This window comes from Rhinopithecus bieti, unplaced genomic scaffold, assembly GCF_001698545.2.
Source record: "Rhinopithecus bieti isolate Rb0 unplaced genomic scaffold, ASM169854v2 scaffold_10657, whole genome shotgun sequence".
NCBI classification, from domain to species: domain Eukaryota; kingdom Metazoa; phylum Chordata; class Mammalia; order Primates; family Cercopithecidae; genus Rhinopithecus; species Rhinopithecus bieti.
In genome coordinates, this window is record NW_016806691.1 from 552,110 (window position 1) to 577,627 (window position 25,518).

Genomic DNA, 25,518 nt, shown 5'->3' on the forward strand with positions numbered 1-25,518 from the left:
TTAGAAATAATTGTACATAGGAGGAACCACATTCTAAACACATTCATAAAACTGTTACATCAGCTCTTTCCTGTGTATTTTCATTCTTCAATTTCTTTGTTTAAAAAATATTAAGAACAGCCATAAAATTACTGACCTCAGTAATTTGTCAATCTGTTGAGTTTCCAAAGGGGCAATTATGTAAAGGTCCACAGACTATTTAATATAATTTTCCCCTTAATACAATAATAAAGTTATTAAATTTCATTTGGACACACAAAACATTGTATAACGCATTATCCTATGAATTATTCTTATTGCAGTTTTAATTTCGTATTTATTGGAGTCTTCCCTATTTTTGAGAAATAATTAGGCCAACTCTGAGAAACAAATCAGTTTACTACTGTGTTTTGGTTTCCAATGACATTTTAATTTATGCACAATAAATTCACATGATAGAAAAGTTTTGCTTTTATTTGCTTAATTGGGCAATGCCAAAAAGTTACTCTACATGTTCTGCCACAAAAGAGGTCATGTAGACCTGTTTTTTGTTTTGTTTTTATCCAAAATGAGAATATTTTATATTTATCTATGCCTTTGTTAAATTAATAGAAACATGATTAATACCTTCTAAACCAAAAGAAAATCGATGTTTCAGGTAAAAATAAAACATAAACTAACATTGTTAAAACAAAGCAGCCATAATGAAAGCTGTGGCAAGTGGCATTTAACCTTAACTTGCTCTACAGATAAGTTAAATGTTTAATGTCCAGTCTAGGAAGAATCTCAGTGAGGAAATAAGTAGCAATTTGAAGTTCTTTTTGCCTTAAGAAAAAAAGTCCCCCTTTATCAATAACTTATAAAAAATAATTGAATACAAACCAAATTGTAGTATTATTCAGAGGCTTAAAAGCTGTGGTAACAGCATCTTACTATATATCTTCCAATAAAGATTACAACATAATTACTTCCGTTCTTACTTATAGATGTAACATCTTATTATAAACAATAAGGTTGCCATATGCAAAAATGAGAATTTCAGTTTAGCAAAAATCCTGTGTTTTAGGCCAAATGCCATATTAAGAGGTAGATTCCAAAATAAATATTTAGACTTTTTCTAAAAAGATCAGAAGATACCAATAAGTTGAGCAGCTGATAGAACCTAGGAAAGAAACAACAAAAGACCATCCACTTCTGATATGGTTTGGCTGTGTCCCCATCCAAATCTCAACCTGAATTTTATCTCCCACAATCCTCACGTGTTGCGGGAGGGAACCAGGCGGAAGTAACTGAATCATGGGGGCCAGTTTTTCCCGTGCTATTCTCATGACAGCAGATAACTCTCACGAGATTTGATGGGTTTATCAGGGGTTTCCGCTTTTGCTTCTTCCTCATTTTCTCTTGCCACCACCATGAAAGAAGTGCCTTTTGTCTCCTGCCATGATTCTGAGGCCTCCCCAGCCATGTGGAACTGTAAATCCAGTTAAACCTCTTTTTCTTCCGAGTCTCAGGGATGTCTTTATCAGCAGCGTGATAACGGACTTCTCAACCATTATCTAAAATCCTTGAAAGTCACAGCTCCTAACAGTGTCTGGTAAGTTATTAGCACTGTTAACTGAAGTTGAAGACAATTCCAGACTGTCTATTGAGTAAAAACAATAAGGGTGTTTTCATTTATCCTGTATTTCCTCATTTTAAAGAGTACATATTTCATAGTTTGATAGTTAATATTTCACTATGTCATTCCCAATAGCGCACAAAAGACCTCTATTCTACAATACTTAGGATATCTAAGTATTACACTGTATAATAATTAGGATACCTAAGAATCTTGGAACCAAGATGTGCTACAAAAAACAATTATCAGAAAATTATTTTTCTTTGGTTTGTTTGTTTGTTTGTTTGAGATGGAGTCTCGCTCTGTCTCCCAGGCTGGAGTGCAGTGGCGCAATCTCGGCTCACTGCAATCTCCGCCTCCTGGGTTCAAGCAATTCTCTTGCCTCAGCCTCCGAGTAGCTGGGACTATAGGCACGCACCATCGCGCCCAGCTAATTTTTGTATTTTTAGTAGAGACGGGGTTTCACCATGTTGGCCAGGATGGTCTCGATCTCTTGATCTCGTGATCTGCCCACCTCGGTCTCCCAAAGCAAATTCTTAAGAAATTGCAGGATGCTTGATTTTATTACAACAGGTGATGCACTAATAAAAATAATAATGTGGCTCACCATGTGCACAGTATATGCAAGTTACATATATTCATATTCCAATATGCCGAGCCTTCCCCCAAAGCCTATGAGGTTAGTCTGTGAGTTGCAGACAATGGAATCCATCCTAAACAGTAGTTTAAACAGAACAAGACTGATTGCAGGGTACCTGGCAGCTACAGAATTTCTGGGGAGCATGGAATTAAGTTTGCATTCTACATTACATTATCAGGAACGATGCAGTCATTCTGGAGAAACGTTCTACCAGAACGTGGGATTCTCTTAGGGGAACTCCATAGTTACTGCCTCCTGCCACAGGTACTCAGGACTAAATACTGAAACGTCACCTCCACCACTTCCAAAATACCAGTCACCTCCGCTACCGTGCTACAAGAAGAGCTAATGTTGTCTCAAAGCTTTTCACTGCCACTTCCACCTCCCAAGTCTCCTTCAGGGGTGCCTACTTGGCAGAACCAGGTCAGATGTAAAACCCAGCTGCGAGGGAGTCTGGAAATTTTCTCTTTGGCTTTCTAGCCTCTGTTGTATAGGCGGGCATGCTATTAGGGAGTTGGAATGGAATCCAATTAGTATTACCTGCCACTGAAGGTATTATCTCAGTTTACAATTGAGGAAACTAGGGATCAGAATTTGAGTGATTTTCCCTGTGGTCACAGTTATTTAGTGACAGATCTGGAATTCAACCCAGGCCTGCCTGCTCCAGAGCCAACCTTTGCCGTCTATTTGCAATAATCACGTTAATATGGAAAATTGGGGTGGAATGGACAGTGTATGTGACTGCCATCTCAAAATCCTTTACCTTTCTAAATAATTAGTGCAAGAATTATAAAAAGACACATATAATGAGCTCTAAGTTGATCTGGGGTACAGACCCAAATTATTCTATTTAAATTTCTTTGAAAGAGCCTATACACTCACTGCCTCCAATTTCTCACCAGGATTTTATGCCCCTATCCACTGTAGTGTGTAATTTCAGTGACCACAACTCTCTGAAATTAAGCCTTCCATGGTCCCTGTGACCTCCTCTTCCTTGCTTATCTAATTCCTCAGAGAACTAACTGGGAGAAACCATGCCATCCAAATAATGACCACATTCTATAAACTCAACTTTCTCAACATTTCTTGAGCAATGGCCTTCTCTACTCTGCTGCACAAATGTGGGTCTGGGGCTCTGAACCAAGAGCCCTGGGAGAGATCAGGTCTAGCTTTTGGCTTTGTAAGAGAATTAGGCCAAGCACAGTGGTTCATGCCTATAATTCCAGCACTTTGGCTGGCTGAGGGAGGAGGATAGCTTAAGCCCATAGGTTCGAGGCCAGCCTGGGCAACATAGTGAGACTCTGTCTCTAGGAAAAATAAAAATTAGCTGGGCATGGTGGCACACACCTGTAGTCTTGGCTACTTGGGAGGGTGAGGTGGGAAGACCACTTGAGCCTCGGATGTTGAGGCTGCAGTGACACAGCCTGGGTGACCAGAGTGAGGCCCTGTTTCAAAAAAGAAAAAAAAAAGAATTGTCTGTGCTTAAGGTGAGGACAGAACAGGAAGCTAAAGAAGTTCTTCTAAAAGGGCAAATCTTGCTCCCCTCCCATAACTGGAATACAAAGGGAAAAGGCACCTCCTAAGAACAGCCAGGCACTGGAGCCTTCTCCAGAGGGGGTCCCTCTTCAAATCCCATATTTGTTCACTTTCCCCCAGAATGGCCTTCTCATACACATCCTTTTGGTCTTCTCAGTTCCTGATAATACATAACCTTCTGGGCTCTAACCACCACTTCATGCTGATGACTTCTAAATTCAAATCTCTACCTTAGAACTGTTCTTGGTCGTAGGCTTATATTTCTAACTGTCCTTTGGGATCTCCACTGGGAAACGGAGAGCCGAATCTTATTATAATGTCTCTGAGTAACTCTTGAACCAAGTCTCCTATCTGCAGTCCCTACTCCAGTTCAGACCATCATTACCCATCAATAGAACCACTGAGGTGATCACTAAATTGTGTTTTCTGTTCTTGGTTTCCTCCCCGTCTAATCTACTGTTTATACTACTGCCAGATTCCTCTCTCAAAAATGATCTGGTGTTACTTTCCTGCTTAAAAACGTTCAGTGGTTCTTTAGCTCCTAGACAAGACATGGCCTTTACAAATCCCATCCCAACTTAACTCTCTAGCCTCATGTCCTGCCAGGCTTTCCCTGGACCCCAGCCTTCAAGCCTCACTGAGGCCACACATGCTCACTTCTCCACACCTGTTTGCTTATGGAAAGAACACACACTTTAGCGTCACATGAAATTGGGTTCAAATTCTAGTTCTATCATGTGATTGTGGGCAAGGTCCCCAAACTGCTTGAGCTTCAGGACTCATGGGGCAGGTTATTTCCAATGCTAAATAATTTTAGGCAAGACTTTAAGTTAGAAATTTCTCATTTAAGCCCGATTTCAATATAAAAACAAAAGTAGATTATGGAAAGTATTCATTATTTAGTCATCCATTTCTGGAAAATAATACTTCCAACATTCATATTCCCATATGATTGCAAAAATAACATAACATCTCATTATTTTAGAAAATAACCATTAATTCCTGAAACTGAAAAAAAGTCATTATTTTTACATGCTATTATGTTCTGATTTGTATAAATCTAAGATTTCTACAGAAAGGTCAGCTTGACCCAGTTACAACCAACAAATCTTAGATTTGTTGCTATTTAATCCCTGTAGACACTCACCACTCCCCAACTTCAAAGTAATGCTAAATAAAAATCCAAACTGAATAGCCACAGATAGGGAATGAGAGGTCAAATTCAGAAGCATAAATATAAATGTAATTACAATTCTCTACTATAAAACTTTTCTAGTCCTCTTGAATGTTTTTCCTTAATAAGAAAAGACATACATTTTACATTATGAGTTGTTTAGACACACTGACTTCTTTTGCTGAAACTGAAAGCCTAATTTGATAGTATTGACATGCAAGCTAAGATACGAAGTGTTGAAAACAATAGTGGTTCAGTATGGGCCCCAGGTATGTATGGGGGAGGTGGAGAGGAGCCACAGAAATGACAGGATGTTGGAAAGGAAAATGCATGAGCTTCCAGGAACAATGCAGGCATCACTGGTTTTCAGTCCATAGGAAGACAATTAGTGTCCCCAATATCAGATAAAACAGAAAATGAATTCCGGATAAATCAAAGCCCTAAATGTACCAAATGAAATAATAAATACATGTAAAATTTTGAAACTGCTTTTATAACCTTAGAGAGGCAAAGATATTTTCAAGGAAGGCAGGGAAAATAAAGGAAAATATGGACATACTTTATACACTAAAAATCAAAAAGTTGCCACTTCCCACCCAAGAGGATGGCTATTATCCAAAATAAAGCAAACAAACAAACAACAAAACAGAAAATAACCGCTGTTGGTGAGGATGTGAAGAAACTGGAACCCTTTTGCATTGCTGGCACGAATGTAAAATGATGCAGTTGCTGTGGAAAATGGTACGGTGATTCCTAAAACAATTAAACATAGAACTAACGTGTAATCCAGCAATTCCACTTCTGGGTCTGCACCCAAAAGCAGTGAAAGCAGGGACTTGGACAGATGTTTGTAAACCTCCATTCATAGTAGCATTATTCACAACAGCCAAAAGGTAGAAGCAACCCAACTGCATATCAACGGATGACTCTGTAAACAAAATGTGCATATACACACAATAGGATACTATTCAGCCATAAAAAGGAAGGAAATTCTGACGCATACAACCACATGGATGAACTTTGGAGACGTTTTGCTAAGTGAAACAAACAATCACAAAAGAACAAATTATATAATTCCACTTATACCTAGAGTAGTCAAATTAATCGAGAGAGACAGAAAGGAGAATGGTGGTTGCCAGGGACTGGAGGGAGTGGAGAGTGGGGAGTTTGTCTTTAATGGGTACAAGGTTTCATTTGGTTAAGATGGAAATGTTCCAGAGATGGAGGGTGGTGATGTTTGCACAAGGCAGCAAAAGGGAGAGGTGTAGTGAAGGGGCCACATCTGGGCCCTGCAACCAGACTGTCTGTATTTGCATTCAGCCACCACCACTTATTAGCTTTGTGTCCATGGGTAGGTCCCTTAATCTCTCTGTTTCCTTATCTGTAAAATATGGGTAATAATAGTAACTACCTCTGGGGTTTTGAGACTTCATTATTAATGAGAATAGCATATAAAAGTAGTACAACCCTGTGGCTGAATTTGGAAACAACTATTAAAATTTAAAATGCACCTACTCTTTGATCTAGTAATTCCACTTTCCAGCAGAATTAGCACTCAGTAGAAACTGTTTTTCTCCTTTTCCTCCCTATCATCATCATCATCATCATCATCATCATCATCATCATCATCCCTATGCAGCCACATGTCCTGATGTGGAAAATTCTGTAAGGTATTGTTAAGTGGAAAAAGCAAGGTATAGACAAGGGTATAGTAAGCTACTTTTCGTCATTTCTGTATATACATACACACATACATACATATGTTCATATTCCAATATGCCTAACTATGTATAGACTATCTTTGAAAGACTATTCAAGAAACTAGTAATGGATGAATCTGAGGAGGTGAACCAGGTGGCTGGGGACAGGGATAAGAGGAAGTTTTCAATATATACCTTGTTGTTCTTTTAGAATTTTGATTCATGTACACATATTAACTATTCAAAAATTTATACTTATTATAAAGAAATAAAATCCCTTAAGCCTTCATTTCAGAATGAATCTGTACTCAGGCCTGGGAAGTTAGAGATTTGTTTCCCTGTCCAACTGCAGGGCAGTGGATAAGGAGGTAATGAAATACAATAAAATGTCCTGCAACTGTTACAATGACGTTCCTACATTATGAAGGCTAGCCACAGTACTGGAAAGTGCTTAGATACAGTGTCAAGTGCAAAAAGCATAACATAAAATTCTTTTAGAGAGTACAACAAGTAAACAAAAAAACAAAAGCACAGAGGAAAAAAACAGAACCACTAAATACGGCTGTTTTGAAACAAAAGAACTATGGTAATCTTTTCTTCTTTCCATATAAATGTATTATATAATTTTTTTATTTATGAGTTCTCTCATTATAATAAAAAATCATATTAAAAGGAAAAATATAAGCAGGGATTACTGGGTAGTGACATAATAGACTATTCATTTTTTTTCCCTTGTATTTATCTATATAAAAATAAGCTAACAATACTTTTTAAAAGAATAACTCCATAATGGGGCTGGAAAGCAAGAAAGGGTGGCATCCACAAGCTAGAAATGTTGAGAAATTTCTGAAAGAGAGAAAGCAGATGGGATCAGAATGATGGTAAGACCTATAGGAGTTTCTGTAGAAGAAACTACAACCTAAAGCAGACTCCAGGGAGGACCATTCTGCCTATAAGAATGCCAGAGAAGCTCCAAGCTTGGAAATAATTCAATAACTACCCACGTAACAACAAATGGTGCCCCTCCCTTCCAATACATACAGAGGTGGCAGTGTTTGTCCCCAGCCAGATTTTCTCCAAAGTGGCAAATCTCTTGGGGGAAGCTTTTATTCTAGGGGATGGGTCCAAAAGAGAAGAGCTGATACCGAGGCAATTCTGCACTTTGATAGCAGACAAGGAAGAAATTAAAAATAGAAGGCAGTACCACTGAGGCCTGAAGTATGACACCATGCTTCGTCCCAGAGTAAACCTTTGTTCTCTGGCAATTGTGGGGTTCTTCAGCCTCCTTCTTGCTCATCCACCCTAAAGGGAAGCTCTTGTGTTGGCACATGTTGCACATTCCAAAAGGCCCACAGACTGCAGAGAAAATCCATGCCAGCTCCTCAAGATAGTCAACCTGGTTCTTCATCATACATTTGAAAAGACAACCAAGGGCTACCAGACATTTGAGGGAAACCAACAGCATAATAGATAAGGATCAAGGTGCATAAAGAGAACATCTGGAACAGGAGATAACAGAGGTAATGCAGGACAGAAGAAAAGAACGCAACCCATGCGATGAGAACCTTCCTTCCCTACTCCAGGATGTACATGCCCCTCATGTGCCAGCATGTTTTCTCTATTTGGCTTGCAGTTTCAGCTCCTGCTAAGGGAGTCCAACAGAAGGTATGATAACACGGCACACAATATGAATGAATCTCATAATCCTAATGTTGAACAAAAGAAGCCAGACACAAAAAAGGATAAACCAGAAGTAAAAGGATCAAAAGTAGATAAAAAAACTAGCCTGTGCTATTGGAAGTCAGGATAGTGGCTATCCTTAAGTGGGGTTAGTGACTGCACGGGGCTGGGATGGAGCTTAAGGAATATGTTCAGTCTGTGTAAATTAATTGAGCTGTACACTTTAACACTGATAAAAGGCGCATATAATTAATGAAGAAGATAGAACAGTTGAGAACTTTTTATAAATCAGACAAAACATTAAATTATATGAAGCAAAACTGTTGGGAATACAAAAAAATTTTTACAAATTATAAATAATAATGGTAGGATTTAACCATCTCTTTCAGAAATATACAGGTCAAATTGGAAAAATGTAGGGATATTAAGGATTGAGCAATTAAATCAAAAAGCTTAATATGTGCATATATGTATAGCCAATAAATATTTTTAAATTCTTTATAAATATTTCGGGAACAATAAAACATCCCAATAAATTCATCAATGTTGAAATCACATAGGCCATATTTTTTAACCATAGTACAGTAAAAATAGAAATAAATACAACTGGATAATGATTACCTAGCTTTAAAACTCAAGAAAATAAACTGAACAAACTATTAGAATCAACAAGATTATAATCAGAATCAGCAGAACGGTTGAATATATAATCAACACACAAACATTACAAATTTTCTATATGCCAAAACCCATTAATAGCTATTCACAATATTGTAAATATAACACCCAGGAAGAAATACTGATCAGAATCTGATCAGAAATTACTTTAGTGAACTTTACAAGCTCATTGTAAGATTTCCTTGGAGGGGAAAATATACAAGAAAAGAAAATTTTGAAAATTGTCTTACCTGCCAGACATCTAAAGTTACTACAGAGATGTGCTGTCCAATATGGTAGCCACTAGCCATACTGGATATTTAAATTAAGATTAATTAAAATTAACAATTTAGTTTCTCAGAGGTGCTAGTCACATTTCCAGTGTTCAACAGCCACATGGGAGTGGATGTGTGTGTGTGTGTGGGTGCGTATACACAAATACATAAATATAAACTCATACTTTTAGCCTATCATATTTATATATATGATTTAACAAATAATAGTAAAGAGAATCTACAGACAAATAAAGTTAACCCAATAGAAAAAGGGCATTTCACTGAAGAATAAATACAAATAAAAAATAAATTATGAAAATGTTCAACTTCATTTGTAGTAGAAAATAAAATCTAAACAACAGATCTCATTTTAAGTCTCATATAGATAAAATTGATACTATCCTTTGTTGGTGAGAGTGCACTGTTCTGGGGAAAAGCAGAAGAGTACAGCAGTTTTAAGGACAATGTGACAGTATCTGTCTGATAGAAAATCTTCATGCTTTTCTCCCCCATAATTTCATGTCCAGGAAGTTATCTACTAAAATATTTATGTATTTGATCAAAGAAATACATAAATACAAGACTGTTCAATATAAGCAGTATTTGTAATTGAACAAAACTGGGGACCAATTAAATGTCTACCAGTAAGAGAATGATTAAATAAATTCTGATATATTCTTGCTGTGGATGAACAATTTAAAACAAAAAGAATAGGCCGGGCACAGTGTAATTACGCCTGTAATCCCAGCACTTTGGGAGGCCAAGGCAGGCAGATCATGAGGTCAAGAGATCAAGACCATCCTGGCTAATATGGTGAAACCCCGTCTCTACTAAAAATACAAAAAAATTAGCCAGGCGTGGTGGCGAGCGCCTGTAGTCCCAGCTACTTGAGAGGCTGAGGCAGGAGAATGGCGTGAACCCAGGAGATGGAGCTTTCAGTGAGCTGAGATCACGCCACTGCACTCCAGCCTGGGTGAAACAGCAAGATTGTGTCTCAAAAAAGAAACAAGAAAAAAGAAAAAAAATAGCTAATATTTACCCTGTATTGTACTTACAATGTGTCAGGTACTATTCTATTAACTCATTTAATTCTCATTTAATCATAAATCACAATCCTATGATTTGGATATTAGTATTATCAAATATCATTTTCTCAGTGAGAGCTAACTGATTCCACTTTTTAAAACTGCAAGTGCCTCATCCCCTATACACCCTTTTCCTTCCCTGTTTTACTGAACTTTTACCTTCAGATATACTATATAATTCACTTTTAAATTTTATTTTATCTTTTTCCCACTTCTAAAATGTAAGCTCCATGAGGGCAAAGTATCTTTTTCTTTTCTGTTCACTTGCCATAACCTTGGTGCCTAGAACAGTGCCTTGCACATAATAGATGCAAAATAAATATTTTGGATTGAATGACTCATCCCTTGATGTGGTTTGACTCCATGTCCCCACCCAAATCTCATCTCAAATTATAATCCCTATGTGTAGAGGGAGGGACCTGATAGGAGGTGATTGGATCATGGGTGGTGGTTCCCCCATGCTGTTCTCGTGATAGTGAGTGAATTCTCACAAGATCTGATGGTTTAAAAGTGTGGCACTTCCCCCTCTCTCTGTCTCTCCTGCCACCAAGAAAGATGTGCCTTGTTTCTCCTTCACTTTCTGCCATGATTACAAGTTTCCTGAGGCCTCCCCAGCCATGCAGAACTGTGTGTTAATTAAAGCTCTTTCTTTCTTTTTTTTTTTTTTGTTTGAGACGGAGTCTCGCTCTGTCGCTGGGGCTGGAGTGCAGTGGCTGGATCTCAGTGGGTTTACGCCATTCTCCTGCCTCAGCCTCCGGAGTAGCTGGGACTACAGGCGCCCGCCACCTCGCCCGGCTAGATTTTTGTATTTATTAGTAGAGACGGGGTTTCACCGGGTTAGCCCGCGCCCGGCAAAGCTCTTTCTTTTTTAAATTACCTAGTAACAGTGTGAAAACAGACTAATACAGAAAATTGGTGCTGGGAGTTTGGAGCCAAATGTTAATAGCCAAGATAATGGGGAAAATGTCTCCAGTGCATTTCAGAGATGTTCGTGGCAGCCCCTCCCATTACAGACCTAGGAGCCTAGGAGGGAAAAATGGTTTCATGGGCCAGGCCCAGTGCCCCACTGCTCTGTATAGCCTTGGGACACGGTGCCCTGCATCCCAGCTGCTCCAGCTCCAGCTGGGACTAAAAGGAGCCAAGGTACAGCTCAGGTCATTGCTTCACAGGGTACATGCCCCAAACCTTGACAGCTTCCACATGATGTTGAGCCTGTGGGTACACAGAAGTCAAGAACTGAGCTTTGGGAACCTCCATCTCAGTTTCAGAGGATGTATGGAAATGCCTGGATGTCCAGGCAAAGTTTGCATTTACAAATGTGCAGATGCGTGGCCATGAGAAAGTTACATAAAATGGGGATATATTATTCCTTTTTCACACTGCTATAAATAACTACCTGAGGCTGTAAATGCAGAGAAGATCTGAAACATGCTTTAAAGGGGTCCTCTCTTGGGAGGAAATGGGACTGTGCTGAGAGGGTGAGCATGTTCTTCACTTGTTTCCTCTGTGTAGTAGGACTGTATTGTTTGGAAGTTGGTCTAGAAACATGGCCAACAATTGTAGTTTTAAAAAATACATAGCCGGGCGCGGTGGCTCATGCCTGTAATCCCAGCACTTTGGGAGGCCGAGGTGGGTGGATCACCTGAAGTCAAGAGTTCGAGACCAGCCTGACCAACACGGTGAAACCCCGTCTCTACTAAAAATACAAAAAATTAGCCAGGCCTGGTGGCAGGTGCCTGTAATCCCAGCTACTTGGGAGGCTGAGGCAGGAGAATCACTTGAACCTGGGAGGCAGAGGTTGCAGTGAGCCGAGATCGTCCACTACACTCCAGCCTTGGTGACAGAGTGAGACTCTGTCTCAAAAAAAAAAAAAAAAAATACATAAAGAAAAAACAACAGACTAAATTTAACTGACATACCTTCCTAGCAGATCCTTGAGTTGTCCCAAATCACAGAGGGACCATATCATGAGAGGAAGAGTCTGCTCCAAGACAGGGCCTCCATACCTGAGCCAGCTCTCAGGCACAAGGCACTCCTCCCCTGGCTTGTTTATCCAGTCACAAGACTCAGCAGTCGAAAATGTGCACCCTGAAAAAAAGTCATATCAGCCTCACAAACTTCCTGTTTTATTCTTAGAGATAGTCAGAATTATTCCTATAATAAATCATTGGAAAATAAACTATTCATGAAGACTCTCTATTCATTCCCTCACTTGCCATCCACTCATGGGGAGTTCAGGCAGTCTCTGGATGCTAAGGATGGAAGACAGCACCTGCCCTCATCAAGTCTATAGTCCAGTAGAGGGAGACAAGTATTAAAGAAGAAATTTCAATGTTGGTCATCAGAGCTATGACAGGTACACTTCAGGGCATTATGAAAGTACACGGCAGGGCTGCCAGAGCTAGTTAACAGGTCCTGAGAGGCCTCTGTGAGGAAATGACATTGAAGCTGAAGATCTATAGGAGTTAGCCAGGTGAGAGGAGATAGGAATGAGGGGTGAGAAGTGGGGAGCACTTCAGGCAGAGGGAACAGCATGGGCCAAAGCCTGGAAAGAAGAGTAAGCATGGTGAATTTGAGGAAATGAAATAAATCTTGCAAGGACTACTGAAGAAAACAGGAGAGTCAACTGAGGTAATAGAGGAAAGAGGGCAGGACCGGAGGAATTTGCAAGCCATGCTAAAGATGTTAGACTTCATGGGGAGCCACAAAGTGACTGAAACAGAACAGTGACATGGTCAGATATGCATTTTAAATGGCCCTGTAAGGAATAGAGGGGAACAGGACTGAACACAGGCAGACCCACTAGGGAAGTTTTCACTTCAGACAGGCAGGTGCTGATGTTGCCTTGAAGTAGGATGGCAGAAACAGAAAGAAGTACATGGACACCAAAGGATATAGAATCAGTAAGAACTGTGGGAACCTGAATGTGGGTGGAGAAGGAAGGGAAGAGTAGGGGTTGACTCCCTATAGTGGGTTAAATGGTGGCTCCTAAAAGGTAGGTCCACATCCTAACTCCAGAAACCTAAGAATGTGACCTTATTTGGAAGTCTTTGGGGATATAATTAAGTTAAGGATATTAAGATGAGATTACTTTATATTACCCAAGTGAGCTCTAAATCCAATGACAAATGTCCTTATAAAAGACACACAGAGTAGAGAGGCCAGGTGGAGAAGGCCGTGTAAAGATGCAGGCAGAGACTGGAGCAATGCGGCCACAAGCAAAGGGATGCCTGGAGCCACCGGAAGCTGCAAGAGGCAAAGGATTCTCCCCTAGAGCCTTCAGAGAGACCGTGGGCCTGCTGACACACCTCAATTCAGACTTCTGGCCTCCAGAACTGTGAAATAATCACCTTCAGTTGCTTAAAACTAGCACATTTGTTGAGGCAGCTCTAGGAAATGAATACACTCCTCAGCTGCTAGCTGGATCAGCAAGTGCAGTGGTCCCCATCCTTTTTGGCACCAGGGACCAGTTTCATGGAAAACAATTTTCCACGGACCAGGTCGGGGATGGTTTCAGGATGATTCAAGTGCATTACATTTATGGTGTACTTTATTTCTATTATTATTACATTGTAATATATAATGAAATAATTATACAACTTGCCATAATGTAGAATAAGTGAGAGCTCTGAGCTTGTTTTCCTTCAACTAGACAGTCTCATCTGGGGGTGATGGGAGACAGTGACAGATCATCAGCCATTAGATTCTCATAAGGAGCGTGCAACCTAGATCCCTCATGTGCACAGTTCACAACAGGGTTCTCACTCCTATGAGAATCTAATGCTGCCCTTGATCTGGCAGGAGGTGGAGCTCAGGTGGTAATGCTGACCAGTATCAGTCCGTGGCCCAGGGTTTGGGGAATCCTAGAATTAGTGGATACAGGTGCCATTTATTGAGACAGGGAATGGAGGAGAAGCAATCTGAAGGCCAGATGACTTCAGCTTCAGATGTGCTGAATTTGCAGGGCCTGGAAAATATTCAAGTGTCGGCATCCATTTACATGGAGCCAATCCACCGTCACAGCTGCCTGACTATTTGTGGCAGCCCTGGCTCCAAAAGGCAGTGAGATAGATGGATCTGAGACTCAGGCAGGAGGTCCACATTGGAGTTCTAGGTTTGAGAACTTCCAGTATATTCCTAGATTAAAGTGATGGAAGTAAAAGCCATTGTTGGGGAAGATCCCATAGAAGTGGAAGGCCTGGGACTCTACCCTTTCGAGTGGCAAGTATGTAAGCCCTGGGAAAGGAAACTGAGAAGGAAATGAAAAATGGTCAGGGGATCAGAACAGAACAAGACAGGGGAATCTTTTAATTATTCCAGAGTTAAAAAATGATCTTTATGAAATTTCAGATAAAGTTGATAAAAATAATTCATACTCCTGTTTTTTCAGAGCTTCTGTTAGTAAAGAAGAAAAAGTCAATAGTGCATGCGATATATCATAGTTCATGCTAGACATGGAGAATAATAAAATCTCACCATGACATTGCTATACTTTGACTGTGACTGTGTACTCAGCGGGTAAAGTCAAAATTTCATTTAAAATCTTCTTTTCATATCAATACTTAGCTACTCTGGAGACACTGCTCTGATTAGATTAAATCATCTGTGGAAGAGCAGTCAAACTACACACGGGTAAGATGAAGGAAGAACGACCATGTAAACATGACATGAAAAAGATCTAAGATCATGATAGGTTAAATTAGATCATGAGTTAGAAATTCAGAGCTACCTCTTAACTAACCAAGCAGAAGAAAAATCATCACTGCCCACACAAAAACCAGCATGAAAAGATGCACAAGAACCCAGTATAGTCCCTCGAACACAGAAAGTGCCTAATTAATGTGAATTTCCTTCTTGTTTCCTAAGGTCTTTCACTGAAACTTATAAATGGAAACATAATAATTTTGATATATGAATTCATTTTCCTCTGATATTTGGTATTGCTTACACCTTTATTTAACTAGAGCAACAGCCAAAGTGAGGGAAGATGAAGTAGAAATGAAGACATGAAGGTGAGATGAGGTCAGATGGAGGTGGGTGGAGCCAGGGGAGGGCAGATCATGTGGGACCTTTCCGGCCATTGTGTTTCAGATTTTATTCCCAGTGATACTGAAAGCCTGTGGAAGGTTTTGAAACAGCGTGATTAATATTATATCAACAACAGTACACAGTTATGAATCAATAAGTGTTCTAAATCCATAAATATTAAAACAGTAAATAAGTATTGTAAGAACTTTTTAGACTGCTTAAGCCTTTATAACTTTCCTAATGTTGGTTATTATTGTGACCTCTCATCTGCTTGAGTTGAAAAGGACATCTTGATATATGTCTTTTATCTACCATGCCTGGCTAATTTTTTGTATTTTTAGTAGAGATGGGGTTTCACTGTGTTAGCCAGGATGGTCTCGATCTCCTGACCTCATGATCCTCCTGCCTTGGCCACTGTGCCTGGCCAAGATCATTTTTTAACTCTGGAATAACTAAAAGATTCCCCTGTCTTGTTCTGTTTTGATCTCCTGACCATTTCTCATTTCCTTCTCACATACTTGCCACTTTTCAGTACCTGTGTGTTTTGGAGAAAGTAAGGAAGAACAGGGTCTGCTGTGTGAAGTCTCATGAGTAAGAAGGAACCCCCAAGACAGAGAGGATGGTGGAAAGGAAAGGAAAACAGCCAAAATTTGTGGTCCATTTTTGAGAAGCAATTCTCCGTGGGTCTCCCATATCTCTGTATGCCTTTCAAGCAAAGACACTGACGGTGTTTCCTCCAGAAAATATGTCCTATATTCTTGTTTATATAGCAAAAGCCTTGGAAGACAGAGATGGTGTCTCTCTCAAGAGAAAAGGAAAGGCATGCTTATTGTCCATTAGCATTATTTTAGTAAAAGCACACAGTTATGGGTCAATAAATGTTGATTCTTTATATTTGGATTTGGATTCCTTATGTAAGTCTTCATCTCATGTAATGCAACCATTACATATCTAGTATCTCCTGGCCCTGATCACATAGCTCCTGTGGGACCTGAGGACAAGGAGAACAGATGCAAGAAAATGCAAATACACTGGATGTTACTATTGACGTGAGTAATAAGTCCTTTTTCTCTGACCCAGGAGTCATGTGTCTTCCACTAGCATCCATGAAACTATGGCAGGCTGACTTGCTGGCCTGCATGTAGGATAAAAATTTCAGACCTTCTATAGTTGTTGACACAAATGAGAGTAAGACCAAAGCCCAGCAGTGGTCAAGAATTTAAGCACAGGTAATTCCCTGATACCTTTAGGATATTTTAGTCTCAAAGTAGTAGTTCTCAACCAGGCATGATTTTGCCTCCCAGGGGATATCTGGCAGTGTCTGGGGACACTTATGATTGTCACAACTGAAGTATGCTACTGGCATCTAGTGGGTAGAGGCCAAGGATGCTGCTGAACATCATATGATATGCAGGGGACCCCCCCACACACAACAAAATAATTTCCATCTCCAAATATCAATAGTGTTGAGGTTGAGAAATTCTGGCCTTAATTAAAGAGGCCATATAATCAACACAAGCACTATAGGGGCCAAAGAGAAATGTGACCCTGCTCCTGCCCTGGGGGAGCTCTCAACCTCAGTCCAGTCTTCATCTTTTCCTTCTGACATCTGTTTCTGTTCATCCCACCTGCCCCCTTTCCCCCACCTCCCATCACTGCTACCTGCTGTTAGTCATCCTATGTCCATCACCCATAATTATCCTGAGTTCATTCATTATGGGCATAAAAAGTTAGAAACCATACCATAAAATTAAGGTCACACAGGAATCCTACGACTGGGTCAGGAAAGGAAACTGCTCACCGGGCCTTGCCCAGACAACCCCTCAACTATGAAATGCCTGGGGTGTTTAAGAAACAGCAAAGTGACCCATGTGGACAGCATGGAGTGAGCAAGGGAGAAAGTGGTAGAAGACAAGGTTGGAAGGGTGATGGCAAAGGGAAAGATTGCCAAGGGCAGAGCTCCTCAAACTTTTAACGTGCATGTGAACCACCTGGGGGATTTGCTCAAAGCAGGTTCTGATTCTGTAGACCTAAGAGGGACAGGTGATTTTCTACTTCTAAGGAGCTCCAACATCAATGCTTTTAGAAAATGTGCCATATTCAAGTACAAGAGTATAGGGTCTCGTAGGCCTTTGCCAGAACTCTAACTTTTACTCTGAAAAAGATGGAATGCTGCTGGAGGGTTTGGATCAAGAAATTATGTAATTTGACATTTCAACAGGACCATCTGACCTCTGTTTTAAGAATACTGAGTACTCAAGAGGAGTGAACACATGTTTTCATTCATAGCAGCAGTTGTCATAATAGACTCAAACTGGAATTAACCCACATGACCATTAACAGTAGAATGGATACTTATGGTTTATTCATATAATGGGATACTATAAAACATGGAAAAAATAATGTATTACTTCTACAAGTAACAATGTAGATGAATTTCACAGATGTAATGTTGAATTAAAAAAAGACATAATAAAGTACATACTGTATGGTCCCATATATAAGGAGCGTTAAAATAGGCAAAATTAATTTATGGGGATAGAAGTCTAGAGAGTGGTGACTTCTAGCAGTGAGAGAGGCGGGAGGAAGCCTCCTGGGGGGCTGGGAATGATCTATCTTTTGATCTGTGTGTTAAGTACACAGGAATAAACATCTGCAGATATCAAGCTGTACTCTTAAGATTTGTGCACATCACTATATCTATGTTATACTTTAACATAAGAAGAAAGGGAGGAGATATTGTAGAGGGGCAAGGGTAACAACAGGGAGAGCAGTTAGGAGGCTATAGCACTAATCCAGGCAACAAACAGGGGTCTGGGGTAGAGTGACACCAGTGAAAATGGTGAGAAGTGGTTGGATTCTAGATATATTTGCAATTGGGAGCTGAAATGATTTTCTAATGGACTGGATATAGGTGATATGATGTGTCAAGCAGGCAGTTTGGTAAAGCAGTCTGTAGTTATGGCCAAATTCTGGGTTAGAAATATTAATTTGAAGGCATCAGTTATGTGGGTGGTATTTGAAATTATGAGTCTGGATGAGATGCCCCAGGAAGTGAGTATAGATGGTGAAAGAAGACAATGGCAATCTGAGCCACAGCCACTCCAGGAATGTGTAACAGTCAGGGAGAAGAGGAGGCAAAGGAGACTGAGACAGCATGATCACCGAGACAGGGAGACAGCCAGGAAGTGTGGTCCCAGAAACAACTGAGGAATGTTTTTCAAGGAGGGAGGGATCAGATGTGTCAAAAGTTGCTAAGAAATTGGGTGAGATGAGCAGTGAGATATCGCAAGCTTGTCATTGATTAGTTAACATCTAAAATTGTGCCTGTCACAGAGAAATCACTCAATAAATAGCACAGGATGTATGCAGATGATACATAAAAATCTATATAAACTCACTGTTCTTGCCAACAGATCATATTTCTGCATTGAAGAAAATAACAAATCTTCACAAACTGGCCTACTCTTTCACTCTTTCCCCAGTCCTTGAGGTTTTGACTTAAAATGAGCAAGTATAGAGGACCTTCTCCCCATTTGGCATAGCCCAAGGGCATGAGCCTAGCTCTCAGTCACCCTGGTCCTAAAGGTCATGGAGAAATGAAGTGTTCTCTTGGCCTGTTCTGTAATTTCTGCTCAAACTTGTGATGAAATGTTCCTCTTTAGAGAAATAGGACTTCCACTTAATCTCTCTGTGCTTCAGTTTCCTCATCTACAAAGTGGGAATAATAAAAGTGTCAATCTCATAATTTGTTACAAAGATTAGAGGTGTTAATATATGCAAAGAACTTACAGCGGCATCTGGCACATGGCAAGTGCTAAATAAGTATTAGTTATTTATGATATTGTCATGATATTGACAACATCCTCCAGCTGAAGGTACCAGGCACATAACTACTGTTGATAAAGTTGGCTTATTGACTTGTGCAATGAAGAAGACATGCACAATGGGGAACTGTGGGGTGTCTCAGTAAGAAAGTATTAGAGAGGACTTAACATAGGACATGGACTTGTGTTAGATATCTGGGGGAGGGCTCAAAGATTATCTGGATTGGATGCTGTCAGGAAGTGGCCATAGTTCTATGATGGGATATCTTAAGATTTACTTAGGAGCAGGAAGAAAAAAGCAGGCAACAGTGATAAATAGTAAGGCTGCAGTAGCACTGCTATTAGTCAGCACGGGGGAATGCTTGGTCATTTCTGTGGTTTTGACAACGTTCATGTGGTTGTCAGTGTTCTGGCATGATTACAGAATGGTCTTCTTTTATGCCTTTATTCATCACAGTCACAGCACGGCCTTGTCTGATGGTGCTGATCTATGAAATTGTTTATGTTCTGCAGGAGAAAATGATGGTCTAGCTGATAGTGCCAGGTCAGCCCCCACCTGTCAGGTTATGTATAAAATGCCATGTGCTTTGAGGGGGTCATTAAAAGACTTTGGAAAGACTTTCCATTTCCTCCAGCACCATCTGGATAATAAGTCATCAGAGAAAACCTGGGGAGGTGGGCAGAAAGGAGTAACTGATCTAGGAAGAGCCCAATTGCTTAGTCCTAGACATGCTCATCTTCTCTGCTTTGCACATGATTCACTGAACGATCTCAGAAGGGGTTGAGAATTTTGTAGGTGACCCAAAAAATGTTCATGAAGAAAACAGGAAGAGATAGGAGTTTGTTGGCCTGCACTCCCAGATAAAATAGCATTCTCCCTAATGACTGAAGGCTATTATAAAGACAAAGTAGAGAAACCAGCTTCACAGTACGTGAAACGGACCTTCACTGAAGGACAGCACCTGTGGGAACTCTCAGCCAGAAAGCACATCAGAAAACCTGAACTGCCAGGAGAAATATCAAGGAGGAGTGAGGAACAAGGGTGAGATTTCCAGGGGCCTGAAATGAAAAATACCCAGGAAGGTTGGTACATCATGTCCAGAAGCACTAGGAAGGTGCCACTGGGGTCAGACAGTCATTGAGGAAATCTAGTGGAGTCAGAGGAACCAATGCAGGCTGTCTAGAAGGTTCTAAAATCCAGATACCAGCCCTGGTCTGCTTCAGGACGGGAGGGTATTTTTGCTTAAAATACCAGCAATTCTCAACTCTGTGACTAATTCAGTTCGTGTGTGTGTTTGTGTGTGTGTGTGTGTGTGTGTGTGTGTGTGTGTGTGTATTTGCCTTTCTCCATGTAAAATTAGCCCTGAAAAACCACAGACTGCCAGAGGAAGACCTAGACATGTGACACTTTTATCAGAATTTATCAAGGTAGCCTCATGCTGGACCAGTTTCAAAATTTGAAAGATCACAGGAGTGGCCAAACAGAGTGGTCTCAGGCAGAGAGAGTCAAAGAGGCAGGCGGTGGGGGCTGAAGACCCTTCCTGCCTTGGCTGTCCCCACAGGGTCCAAGGGCAGAATGCAAACACTATCATATCATTCTCACCTTTCCTCTACAAATGATGTTTATTCTCATTGGCATTTGATAATTCAGCAAATCAAGTTGGGGTTAGTGGCTTTGGAGCCAGAGAGACCCAGATCTTTAACTCAGGCTCCTTCAGGTAATCATTGCCTGATCTCAACCATGGCATTCCTCCAAACTGCAGCTTCCCCAGTGTACCCAGTCACTCCTATCTTGCAAGGCTGTTGTGTGACTTAGAGATAATGTGTGTAAAAAGGCAAACCCAGGTGTAGCCAACAAAGATAAATAATACCAAGTCAAGTTTACAGCTATGCTGTTTTCATATCTGGAGTGGGGATTTTAAAATGTCTTCAAAACACAAAATGACTAAATCTTCAAAAGAAAAAAGTTCTATTTACTAACATAATTCTCAATTGTCAGAAAATTATAAGGGGACATTAGTGGTTGGTTTGGGGTTTTTTTGTTTTTTTTTTGGTTTTCTTTGTTTGTTTTTGTACTATTCAGTCTCTCCACCCTAAATATCAAAGCAGCAGGATTTTCTAAGAACAATTAAAAGATACCTAGCACATCCCAATAGCCAGAAAAGTGCTTTGCTGAATTGATGTTGGTCACAAGACTTTAAAAACTTGACTTAAATGGTTAAATGTATGTGTGAGAATGAAGCATCATTAACTTTATCTAAAATCACTGATTTGAGGCAACTTTGTATGCTGTGATATGGTTTTGATTTGTGCTAAGTCAAAATAAGATTATTTATCTTTGAGCCAACTGCAGTTTATGGCATTTGGTTTCTTGGAGTGGAACACAAAACAGCCAACATGTCTTTAAAACATTGCCAGGGAAATAAAAGCTAAGATAAGAAAAGAAAGTCATCCTGCTGCAATACTAATTTCACCTAGATTATCACAATATTTCTCCTGAGGATAGCACACTTTGACTCCATATCAGAAAATTCCATAAAATTAGTTTGTCATATGTAATGAGCTGTGCTTCTGGGTACAAAGATGACATCACATTGGCCACATCTTTGGCCTTTGGTCAGAAGCAGTGATAAACTGGTGTAGGCCGAACTCTGCTTTCTCCACATCGCCCTGTAAACAGTGACACACACTTTGGAGACTGTCCTCCAGAGTAAAAGGCAGAGTTTGTGGCCTTGAGGCAAGAGTAAGGCTAGCTCTTCTCCATGGATGAACCAATAAACAAAGCAGGCAGCCTCACAGGTGCCCCGTTAGGTTCAATCGTATTACTGCTTTGTCTAATTTAGCTGTCCTTAAACTTTTAGCAAGCTAAGACACCTCAAAGCTAGGTTCTCTGTAGGAATTAGGGGAAGGAGTGTTGGCTGGGTAAGCCCTGCAGGTAACTTAGATGCACCTCCCCTCCCTCATCGCTTCCATGCAGAAGTAGAGATGGGCATGTTCCTCTCAGTTGAACAATTCAAGGCTGATCTCCTTAGCTGCAAGGATGCACAGAGGGGAGAAGTTGGCCTGGCCTGGGCAACACTAAACTCATCTCTTAGAGCTCTGACATATATACCATGAGACCTAGAGGGGGAAAGTGTGTGAGGCAGCAACAAGGCTAAGCATTCTGAACACACTGGGACAAATTGAGTTTTCTGTGCCTTTGGGTTTTTTTCCACTTAAATCTCAGACACTGTAATAGCAGTTATATTATCTGGTCTCCTCAGGACTACTCCAGAGAGGCAGTTTTAGGATAAATGATATTTGTCAAGTTGTTATAGATGTTCACAATAAAGATACGATCATAATTCTGATTAATTGCTTAAGGTTAGTATGTTGATATAAATGAATTGCCATTGACAATCAGTCCCAGAGGGATGTATTCTTTATTTCCACAACTTATCTTTAATTGTATCTTAAAACTTCTACTAACACCTTCTATTCACTGTATCATTATTGTGCAATTATAATATGGTTATTCATAAAGCAAATTGCTTAAGGCTAACTCACATTCTCACAGTAGCATGTCTCAGCTTTTGCATATGTCTCATAAATATTTGAAGCAGGAGGAGATAAGCATTCCAATTCTGTAGTCAGGCTCCCTGGTTTGAATCTGAGATCCCCTACATACTAGCTGTGTGACCTCAGGCAAGCTGCTTTTCATCTTTGGGCTTCAGTTATCTCATCTATTAAAAGGAAATAAATAATTAGATTCCCTTACTGGGTGATCATAAAATAAGAGAATACATAAAATGTTCAGACTAGTAACTGGCATTTAATAAGCACTCAGTAAAAATTAACTATTATTAGTATTTTTGGCATGCTCCTTTATTTAAATTTCTGGATTGATTTTTATTTATTTTATTTCATTTTATTTATTTATTTATTTTTTTGAGACAGAGTCTCGCTCTGTTGCCCAGGCTGGAGTGCAATGGTGTGGTCTCGGCTCACTGCAACCTCCACCTCCCAGGTTCAAGTGATTCTCCTGCCTCAGCCTCTCGAGTAGCTGTGATTACAGGTGTATGCCACCACACCCAGCTATTTTTGTATTTTTATTAGAGACAGGATTTCACCTGTCTCTGTTGGCCAGGCTGGTCTCGAAATTCTGCCCCAGGTGATCCGCCCATCTCGGCCTCCCAAAGTACTGGGATTACAGGCATGAGCCACCGTACCCAGCCACAATTTCTGGATTTTAAAAACTATTTGCAACATTATAATAAGATGACTTCACTCTGCCATTTTTATTTTCTCCCTCAGTGAGTGAAGTCAGGATAAACATCCTTGTTTGTTCCTCCTACCATGTACACAATAACAAGAAATCCCTGGTTGGAAAAATGAACATCTCATAATAATATGAAATACATTTAAAAGCCTTCTATTTGCTACACCTCTTGTTGGTTTTTTACTATAGTTACTGTGAAATATGCGGATTTTTTTAAAAAGCTCTAGCAGTTAAATGATGCCGTAGAACCCCAATATGGTAAGTGAAAATAATTCTAACAGTAATTTCTTATTACTATACCTCTCAAAGAAGTTTATTCTATAACTTAGTAAGGTCTCTCAACATTAGTCATTTTACTCAGCAACAGATATGGACCTTCTCAAAGAGAAACACAGAACAAGAGAATTAATAATCTTATTTTTTTTCTTACCTATTGGTAAGAAAATGAGCTGTGCTGCTCATTTTCAATCTTTTGGATTCAGAAATTCTCTTACTAGTTTGTAGTTTTTGCTGAGGTTTCTTTTTTTTTTAATAAGCTGGGAATAAGGACCAGCTAACTCAAGGAATTAAGTAATATCTTTCTAACAATATTTAACCATTTGCTGATTTAAAGTTGAGCTACTGTTTTTTCCAGGTTGATTCCAAAGAGAATAGGTTTTCGTTTTAAAGATTTTTAAGACCGACAATAAGAAAAAGGCTAATCAGATACAAATCTGTGCCCTCAGGAAATGAACACTGAAAACTATATCCAGATGTTCGAAGATCTGGGAAGAAAAGCCTCTTACCTTATAGTGAGATACATTCTCCTTCAGTTGATGAATCTCTAGAAATGACCATCTCCCTAGCCCAGCGTTCTATCTAGTGTTGCTATTTTTATTAACATCAAGTTTCATACACATCCCTTTCCTAAGGAACTATAAACACGTTGACTACAAGTAACTTTTAGGAAGTGAAAGTTTTCAAAGGCCAAATGATCTAGACTTGTTGATGTTTTGACTAAGATTTCTTTAATTTCTGGGAAGCAAAAGCAGGAAGCCTACATGACTTCCTGATGAACTGAGGGTGAGCAGGGAAGGCAGAGGAGGCAAGACATATTTACCAGTTTCTAACATAGCCGTTGAGGAAAGAACAAGACGAATGGCTCAGGTGCAGGGAAATGAAGAACGAGGGAGAAAACATAAACGGAATGGAATTTCCCATGACGATTTTTTATGAGAAGTTTTTTTGTTTGTTTGTTTTTGAGAAGGAGTCTCGTTGTGTTTCCCAGGCTGGAGTGCAGTGGCGCAATCTTGGCTCGCTGCAACCTCCACCTCCTGAGTTCAAGAAATTCTCCTGCCTCAGCCTCCAGAGTAGCTGGGATTACAGGCGACTGCCACCATGCCCAGCTAATTTTTGTATTTTCAGTAAAGACAGAGTTTCACCATGTTAGTCAGGCTGGTCTCGACCTCCTGACCTCCGGTGATCCACCCGCCTCAGCCTCCCAAAGTGCTAGGATTACAGGAATGAGCCACCACATGACAGAGAAGTTTTTTAAAAAAATGTAACTTTTCATTTAGGAAAAAGTTCAAATATTGGATGTTATAACAAAATTCACCATAGTTCCCTCTATCAGTGATTTAAACATGTCTGTTTTTTAATTAACTCTCTTCTTGCTGCCGGAGATAGACTACAGTGAACTATTTCCAAACAACCAGCCAAAGGGAAGCTGACTGCAACGGAGCCTCAGGGAAGGCAATGAGGGTGAGGGAAGTGGGCAGAGGGGCCCCCATTCTGCAAGGCTTTACAGCAAGGCTACCCAAGCTATCTTGAAAGAGTCTGACTTTTTTGTTTTACATTTTATTAGAAGGCATTATGACAATCAAACATTACACTCAAAATATTACACTTAGATTATCCTAGTGGTAAAAAGACTTTGCAAAAAAAAACTTAATGAAATATTTTCTTCAAACAGATTATCTTCAAATAGGTGTAATATATAATTGGGGTTTTACAATTTTCAAGAGAAGTATTTGAGAACTAATGGTAGTTAAGTTCATGCATAAATACATTAAGCTGACAAAC

The 25,518-nt window shown here is 39.9% G+C and overlaps 1 protein-coding gene and 1 long non-coding RNA gene across 6 annotated transcripts in view; both read right to left on the bottom strand.

The window, feature by feature from the left end:
• The window catches only part of PLGRKT (plasminogen receptor with a C-terminal lysine), a 73,323-nt gene that overhangs the window by 12,442 nt on the left and 35,363 nt on the right, over positions 1-25,518 (bottom strand). The window lies entirely within an intron of this gene.
• Positions 12,270-24,315, bottom strand: LOC108533061 (uncharacterized). The gene is made up of 3 exons (XR_001886634.1): positions 24,243-24,315; positions 22,746-22,921; positions 12,270-12,432 (listed from the first exon to the last, which is right to left on the bottom strand). It is a non-coding gene; the product is annotated as an uncharacterized LOC108533061 (long non-coding RNA).